The sequence below is a fragment of the Marmota flaviventris genome, chromosome 8, assembly GCF_047511675.1.
Source record: "Marmota flaviventris isolate mMarFla1 chromosome 8, mMarFla1.hap1, whole genome shotgun sequence".
NCBI lineage: Eukaryota > Metazoa > Chordata > Mammalia > Rodentia > Sciuridae > Marmota > Marmota flaviventris.
The window spans coordinates 4,362,181-4,371,420 of NC_092505.1; positions in this window are offsets into that span (position 1 = coordinate 4,362,181).

Sequence of the window (9,240 nt, forward strand, 5' to 3'; positions counted from 1 at the left end):
TATATTTCTTGGCAACTTGTATTTCTTCTTTTGAGATGTGTCTGTTTAATTTATTTGCCCAATAATTAATTGGGCTATTTAGGATTTTTTTGGTGTTAAGTTTTTTGAGTTCTTTATGTGTTCTGGATATTATTCTTCTGTTGGAGGAAGAGCTGGAAAAAGATTTTCTTCCATTCTGTAGACTCTCTTCTTTTGCTGTGCAGAAGCTTCTTAATTTGGTGATATTCTATTCATTAACTCTTGGTAGGCTTTCCTGTGCTTTAGGGGTCCTATGGAGAAGTCATTGCCTACACCTATATGTTGGAGTGTTGCAGATATGTTTTCCTCTAAGAGTTACAAGGGTTCTGGCCTAATTCTTAGGTCTTTGATTCATCTTGAGTAGATTTTTGTTCAGGGTGAAACACAAGGGTCTAGTCTCATTCTTCTATATCTGGAAAAGTAGTTTTCCCAGCACCATTTGTTAAAAATCTGTCTTTTCTCCAGAGTGTATTTTTGGCACCTTTGTCAAGGATCAGATGACTATATCTGTGGGTTTATTTCTGTGTCTTCCCTTGTGTTTACTTGGTCTGTGTCTGTTTTTATGCCACACCATGCAGTTTTGTTGCTATAGCTTTGTAATATAATTTGAAGTCAGGTGACACGGTGCCTCCAGCATTATTTTTTTTTCTTTTGACTTAGAATTGCTTTGACTATTTTGGGTCTCTTATTCTTCCATATGAATTTTAGGGCTGTTTTTACAAGTTCTATGAAGAATGCCAATGGTATTTGAAGGGGATTGCACTGAATTGTAGATCATTTTTGGAGTATGGCCATTTTAACAGTAACAATTTTTCCAATCCATAAACATGGAAGGTTTTTCTATCTTCTTGTGATATTTTCAATGTCTTTCTTCAGTGTTTTGTTGTAGAGGTTTTTTTTTTTTTTTTTTTTTTTAGCCTATTGTGAATGGGATTATTATTTTCCTGATTTCCTTCTTAGCAGATTCACTGTTGACAAGTAGGAAAGCTATTGATTTTTTATGTTGATTTGTTAACCTGCCTCTTTGCTGAATTTGTTCATTAGCTCTAGCTGTCTTCTGGTGGAGTGTTTTGGATCTTCTAGGGAGAGGATCATATCATCTGCCAATAGCAATGATTTGTCTTCTCCTTTCCTAATTTTATCCCTTTTATTTTCTTCTCTTGCCCAATTTCTCTCACTAGAATTTCTAGCATGGTATTGAATAGGAGTGCTGAGAGTGGAACTTCCTCAGCTTACTCTGGAATTTAAAGCAAATGCTTTCATTTTTTCCTCATTCAGTATGATGTTGGCTTTGAGTGGTTCATATACAGGTTTTATGATTTGAGGTAAGTTCCCTTCTATTCCTGCTTTCTTCAGTGTTTTTATCATGAACAGATGATGAATTTTGTTGAAGGCTTTTTCTGCATCTACTGAGATGTGTCTATGATTTTTGTCCTTAATTGTATTTATGTGATAAATTACATTTATTGATTTGTGTATGCTAAACCATCCTTGCAACCCTGGAATGCAGCCAATGTAGTTATGATGTACAATCTTCTTAATATGTCATTGAATATGATTTGCTAATGTTTTATTAATAACTTTTGCCTCTAAGTTCTTTAGAAATTTTTTTTTATCTCTTGATGTATCCTTATCTGGTTTTGATATCAAAGTGATACTGGCTTCATAGAATTAATTTGGAAGTGTTCCACCTCTTTATATTTCATAGAGTAATTTGAGAAGTACTAGAATTAGTTTTTTAATGGTCTCACAGAATTCAGGTACAATTCATGTTCATAGTACCCAACTATGGCCTGGTGGTTGACTTGGGCTTTTCTGTTCCCATTCTTTGTATTAAAATATTGCTCAACTTTGAGTTTGCTTGGTTTGCGTGTGGAGCAAGGTGCACTGTCTCTTGGCTGAATTTTGGGTATACCTCAGCTGCAGAGTCTCTACCCTATGAACTCGTGTCCCAGCAGATTTCCAGCACCTCAAAAAAAAAAAAAAAAGGGAGAAAACAAGCATCAGCAACAAGAGCGGTATTAAATAAACCCAGTATTAAATAAACACCCAGTGCCTATCACTTCTACAACATTAAGTTCCACAAAAACACAGCATCAACAATAAATAGCTATAAACTAGATCTGGCACTAAAGTAAACAGCAGGTGCCAACTATGCCATCCACTCTACTAATAACTGCAATAGCATGGATGGTAAGGGCAGGAATTATGTAAACAAAATAGTTCTAAAATTTGGTAAATAGTCATTAAGAGAAAAACATGCTAGGAAGGCAAGAGAAAGTTCAGAATGTTCATAATGTGAGCAGAGGGAAACAGAAGAGATCATGTAGCAAGTGGTCCCTATGAAGAAGGAGGAGAAAGGTAAATAGAGGAGACATATAGAGAGAACAGGAAGATTTGGCTCTTAGAGAAGAAAGGGAGAAAGAGAAACCAAAGGAGTGAATAAGTAAAAACAAACAAAAACCCTAACCTCAGAAGACAAAATGAAAATAACAAACGTAAAAATAATAAATATGAGGAAAAACATAAATATGTATGCATAAGTAGATCCAGGAACCAATCAGCAGAGCAAACACACACACACACACACACACACACACACACACACACGGAAAGGAAAAATGAAGAATTATTGCTGCTGAGGTTTTTAAGCTGCTGATAAGGAGGAAAGATGACTGCCGGTTGGCAGCCTGCCCTTCCTTCCTTTTCCTCGTGGGCTGTGTACCCCTGGGAGAGCAAGGGCTGGGGTGGCTGAGCCCTTCTTCTTTTGTGGCTCACGGAGCTGCTGTCAGGAGTGCCGGGAGCTGAAGCTGGCCCAAGGTGCTCTCCAGTTCCCTTCACACCAGTGCATAGTAGGAAGGAATGGAAAACATATCAACTGGAGTTTGTCTGGACAGTGCCGATGGATGCACTCTGAGGACGGGGCTGATCGGAGGTCTGAGGGGGAAGTTCTGGAGCCTGGGTCAGAGCTCTCACTAGGCCTTAGGATTTTGGCAGATGGTTTCTGCTCTGGAGAGATAAGATCAAGAAACCCCTAGAGCCAGCAGATGCCAAACTGCTGAGCATCTGGATCTCAGGGGCCTCCCTAGGGTTGTACTTGTGAGGTGGGGGAGACAAACCTCGGTAGGTCTGCATACTCTGTTCAGGAATACTGCCTTAGAAGGCTCAGTCCCCAAGTGTAATCCACTTGCCTGTTCAGTTTCCTGACCCTCTCCCTCTTCAGCAGGGTCTGTGACCTGCCAGACTCCAAGGGAAAATGAGTTGCATTCCCTTCTATCTTCAGCTAGTATCTCCCTGGGTGCCATCTTGGCCGTGCCTGTTTCAATCACATTCGGTAGGTCCACCCGAGGCCACACAGGGAACGCTTGCTAGGACAGTATGGAGATATTTGCTATGATCTTCCACAGCAGCAAGCTGCAGAGTGGCCTCATCAAGAAGGCTCCTGCCTCAGCTTTCCATTTCCTAGCGACTGAGGAAGCTGAGGTAGGAGGATCACAAGTTCGAGACCAGTCTGGGCAACTTCTGAGACCCTGTCTCAAAATAAAAAGTACAAAGGTGTGGGATATGGCTCATGGCGGAGAAATACAAAGCTCCTTTCAAACACCAGCTCACTGTGTGAAGTGTTGTTCAGTAAAGTTCAGACAGCTTTCCTGCTGTACAGTTTTTTCATGTAACTTTGTCGTTGTGTCATGCCTCCCCTCTGCAGTGAGCTGATACCACTGCACTGCTGCTGCCAGTGTAGCTCCAGTGTAATCTCTTTGTTCAATGCACTCAGACTTCTGGATGTCTGAGACTCTCTGACTGTCCAGTATTGAATGTCTGGGGACTCCCTCTTTCATTCACCTCACCAAGAAACCATACTCCCACGGATTCAGTCCTGAGCCCCAGAGCAACTGCAAGTGCTGCCTTCTTCTAGTCTGCCACCAGAGTCTCCTAGACTGGGGTCTTAAAAACCAGAAAGTTATTTTCTCATATTTCTGGAGGCTGGAACTCCCCACATCATGGTGTCGGTAGATTTGGTTTCTCCTGAGACTGGCCTTTAGATGGCCACCTTTTCACTGCGTTCTCACATAGTTGACCTTTTGTCTCTGTGTCAGTGTCCTAATCTCCCTTTTTATAAGGATACCAGTCATGTTGAATTAGGACCCATCCCATGATCCCTTTACCTTAATTAGTTTTTAAAGGTCTTTTTCCAAATACAGTCAGACTCTGAAGAAGTAGAAATTAGGACTTCAACATATAAATTATGAGGGTAAACAGTTCCTCTCATAACAGTATAATCAAGTCAACCAAGATATAAGCCAAAATAACTCAAGAATGGAGTTATTTTGGCTTATATTTAAAGGATGTGCTGATGAGCTTTTAAGGCTACACAGCTGTTTTGATTAGACAACATCAATCTTACTAAACATGAAAATATGGAATAATACATACTAAACCGGGAATTAGAAGGAGTGAAAGAAAGTAAAATGTGTTAGTAGATATTGCTTGGAATCAATATACAAAGCAATGATAGTTAAATACAGTCAAATTATAAACAATGGAAGGACAAAGTCAAAATACAAAACTTCAAACTTACCAAGAGGAAAATTCATACAACAAAGCATCCACAATCCACAGAGGGAAAAGTTAATGATAATGACAACAGTGCGTAACAATGTTAATGCTTACTCTCCTGAAATGTTCTAGTTGCTTTAAATTATTTACTCCTCACAAGAACGTCACAGAATAGGTTCTATTCATAATAGGATTTTATATATGAGAACACTGAAGTGAAGGAGGGTAGACACTTATCCTGGGGGAAAGCTTACCCAGAGGGCGGAAGAGCTGAGATTTGAATCACAGTCATGTGCATTTGGGAGAAGGTGTGAAAATTTTTTAATTGTGAAGTGGACATTATGCTCATTTGTACATATTCACCTTGTCTTAAATTCAGAGCCAAATAAATGGCATAAAGAAAGTACAGAAATAAGTCCAAATAAGTCCCCATATGTGGGGAGGGTCTTATCTGTGTGGGAAGGGTGATATCAGTAAATAAAGTTAGGGCAAATAATGATTTTTAGGGAAAAAATAAAACTGAAGCTGTACTTTTTACTCCAAAGTGAATTATAAAAACAAACATTTGTATTTTTGATTTGGACCAAAAATACTTATAAAATTGTTTGAATTAAAAAGAAAATCTTGTAACAGGGAAGGCCTCCTTAGATGTGACAAAAACCCACAAGGATTACCTATAATTTAATAACTATTATAAAATAAAAATACACGTAAAATTTTGGAAAAGTATTTGTAATAATAATAATATGTAGCACATGTAATGTAAAAATAATCTCTTATAAGGAGCATTAACATGAATAAGACAAAAACAAAAACCTAATAGAAAAGTGAGCAATGTGTAAGGACAGGCAAATACTCAAAGTAAAATCAGAATGTCTGGTAAAATGCGCAAATGTCAAATGAACAATGCCATACCTTGTTGCATTTATAAAACATTGATATAGATGCAGGTTGGCTCTGCATTTGCACTGATGCAGGAACGGGCCCCTCCCATGGTACTCCTGGTGGCCCTGTTGACTGGTGCGGCCTTGAAGATGAGAACATCTGTCAAAATACAAGATGGGAAGACCCTACGTGCTGTCTTCTTGGAACGTGCTCTGTGATATTCTCAAATGAGATAAACGTAAATCAATTTTCATTGCATGAAGTGAAATATCACAAAACCATTAACGTGAACAAGTGCATCTGCGTGCACCAACAGGAAACAGATCATCACATGACAAAAATGAGGCACGTAGCATCACACTTTGGTCTTCCTTTTGCATTTCTAAAGTACACGTACTTTATAGACTTTTACGTATATATGAATTCATATTAAACTATATCTGTGATTTCTTCTGTTTGTACTTAAAGTAGGGAATGTAAAGATGATTTTTTACTTTTTATTTTACAACTTTCCGTTCTGTTAAAAGTACTTCACTCTGAGGATTGAAAAAGTGAATCATACTGGGCAGGGTGGCAGTGACTATAATCCTAGCAATTGAGGAAGCTGAGGTAGGAGGGTCACAAGTTTGAGGCCAGTCTGGGCAACTTCGGAGACCCTGTCTCAAAATAAAAAGTACAAAGGGGTGGGGATATGGCTCATGGCTGAGTGGTAGAGTGCCCCTGAGTTCAATCCCCAGAACCAAAAATAAATAAATAGTTTCTAGAAAATTAAATAATTGAATTACAATGTGTTAACAAGAGGTTTAGAAGTGTCTATCTGTTCCTTGGCTCATTTATTGATTGGGTTATTTTTTTTTTTGGAGTTAAGATTTTTGAGTGCTTTATATATCCTAGAGATTAGCGCTCTATCTGATGTGCTTGTAGTAAAGATTTGCTCCCATTCTGTAGGCTCTCTATTCACCTGACTGATTGTTTCTTTTGCTGAGAAGAAGCTTTTCAGCCTGAATCCATCCCATTTACTGATTCTTGGTTTTAATTCTTGCGGTTTAGGAGTCTTATTAAGGAAGTTGTGGCCTAATCCAACATGATGGAGATTTGGGCCTATTTTTTCTTTCATTAGGTGCAAGGTCTCTGGTTTAATTCCTGTCCTTGATCCACTTTGAGTTGAGTTTTGTGCATGGTGAGAGAGAGGTTTAATTTCATTTTGTTTCATGTGGATTTCCAGTTTTCCCACACCGTTTGTTGAAGAGGCTATATGGAACATTATTCATCATTAAAAGAGATTTTGGATTTTGGCAATAGCTAAGGCAGTAATTGTAAACAGTAATTACTGTAAACAGTAATGAAACACTGAAACCAAGTCACCTGTATGATGTTTTGCATATCCAGGAGCCACACACCCATTTCTCAACCCTCCTCATGGTGCCAGTATGCACTTTGGTGGTCCTTGTCTCCTAGTAGAAAGAACGTGAGGTCCGGAGCTTTGTTTGAAAAGAGCCAGAGCTTCAACACGACTGGGGTCAAAGCCGTGCCGTGTCACTTGCATTTTGTGTGTTCTTTCAGGCTCTGATACTTTTTCCTCAAAATTCAAATAGAAATGGTGAGATCTATACGGTGATTACTATGGTTGAAGAGTTGGCTGGTGGAAAGTCCCAAGAGCACTGCTCTCTACAGGTGAGATCCCTCCTTTGTGAAGGCCCACTTAGGGTTTGACCTATAAGTCAGTAGTTCCACCTTCCCCCAGACATAGGTGGATATATTAATCTTCGTCGTTGATCTGAAATACAGACTCCTCATTGACGGGTTCCTGCTGATGTCTCACCCCACTCAGACCCCTGCTCACCATACACTGGCCACACCTGCACTTTTCTATTTCTTGACCATACCCAGGTAGCTTCACTTTGTGGCCTCACACAGCCTTCCATCCCTCTGCCTGGGTGGCTCAACTTCCAGGTCCTGGCCAAGGGACAGTCACCTTCAGGACTACACGTCCTGAAGTCACCTGTTCTCCTTTTAATGCCTTCATACTATCCATTGTCTGAAATTTCGTGTTGGTTTACTTTTCATGCATCTGTCTTCCCCCCTCCTGTATTGGAATGGCAGCTCCCTGAGAACAGAGAGAGTGCCCGTCTCATTCCCTGCATGGACTAGAACGCGCCTGCACCAGGAGCATGTGCAATGAGTATTTCAGCAGGAATGTTTTGTAAGCATTGTAGCAGCATGAAACGTCACACACTTTCTGGAGGGAATTTGGCAATATGTATAAAAGTGTAAGTGCTGACGTCCATTCAAATGCAAATTTCCTCTTCCTCAGAATGTACTCCCTGGACACAATGGGGACTGTCCCTGAAAGGCTCACTTTAGTTGTGCTCAGCGTCACTCACTAAGGCTACTCTAATGACATCCTCATTGCAGTCTTGCCTCCTGCATTCTTTTTCTTTACTTTAGACAAAAGTCTCTTTTTCTCCTCTTTAAAAATACTCTCATTATGATAAAAAGTTGAAGTCTGGTACCACGGAAAGCAATCACTCGCTGTCAATCCCCGCTAAGTCCTTGTTGGCATACTGAGCTTTATTTCCCATCTTGCTTTTTTACTTCTACTTGTTGCACTTTGTTGTATTCAGATTTTCTACTTCATATATTTGTTTAATAAGTTTTTTCCTTATTTGAGCACTATTTGCTTAGGACCTTTGCATTTTACTTGTCTTGTTTCACATTGCCTCAGGGTTTTCCCACATTCATTTAAGCTAGCAGACTGCAGGTAAACAGTAACCTAACCACCTTCCTCCAGGAAGCAAACCCAGAGACAAAAGCAGGACTTTGGACCCCTGTGATTGTGCCCACCCCTCATGCTCTTGTTGTTTTATATACTTCTATAATTTATTTATTTTTTAACCAAGATACTAGATTCCATTTTATAATAATTTTGTGCAAATATTTTTGTTTGGATTTACTCAGTTTTATAATCACATCTGTTCACTCTTATTGGGGCCTTAGATCATCTTTCTGGAGCCACATTCCTTTTATTTGAAGTATATCCCTTAGACTTTTCTTTGTTTCAGGTCTCTGTGGCATACTCTTTCTGTTTTTGGTATCTTTAAATATCCTCGTTTTATACTTTCATGAAAGAGTATTTGGCGGGGCACATGATTCTGCGTCAATTGCTATTTTTCTTTTATACATGAAAGGTAATATATCATTGTCTTCTATATATCATTGTCTTCTGTCTTTCATTGGTGCTGTTGAAAGTCTGCTGTCACTTAAAATCTTCTGCTCTTTTTGAATTATCCATTTTATCTGACATCATTTAATATCTTCTGTTTTTTTATGTTCTATAATTTTATAAAAGTATATTTAGACACAAATTTCTTTTATATAGCCTAATTTTATTTATATTGTACTTTTTATATTTTTATCCCATGTTTTCTGATACTTCTGAAAATATTAGTATTATTTTCCCTTAATTATTTCTTATTTATTTTTTATGTTCCCCAATATTCCATTTCATTATATATTTGGTCTTTTCATTCTATTCATTTCTCTTAATGTCTCTTTCACATCCTCCATTACTCTTCTATTATTATCTCATAAATACATTATCTTCTAGAATTCTTGATTATGATGACTGATTAGGATTTGACTTTTCCTTTCTGAATTGTATTACATCTGAGGTTTGTATTTTTATGTTTTTCTTTTTACCTTAGTCATCTTCTTTCATGTTAAGAATTTTCCTTGACTATTTGATGGCAACTAGTTATATTAAGAACTGAGTAAATTGGA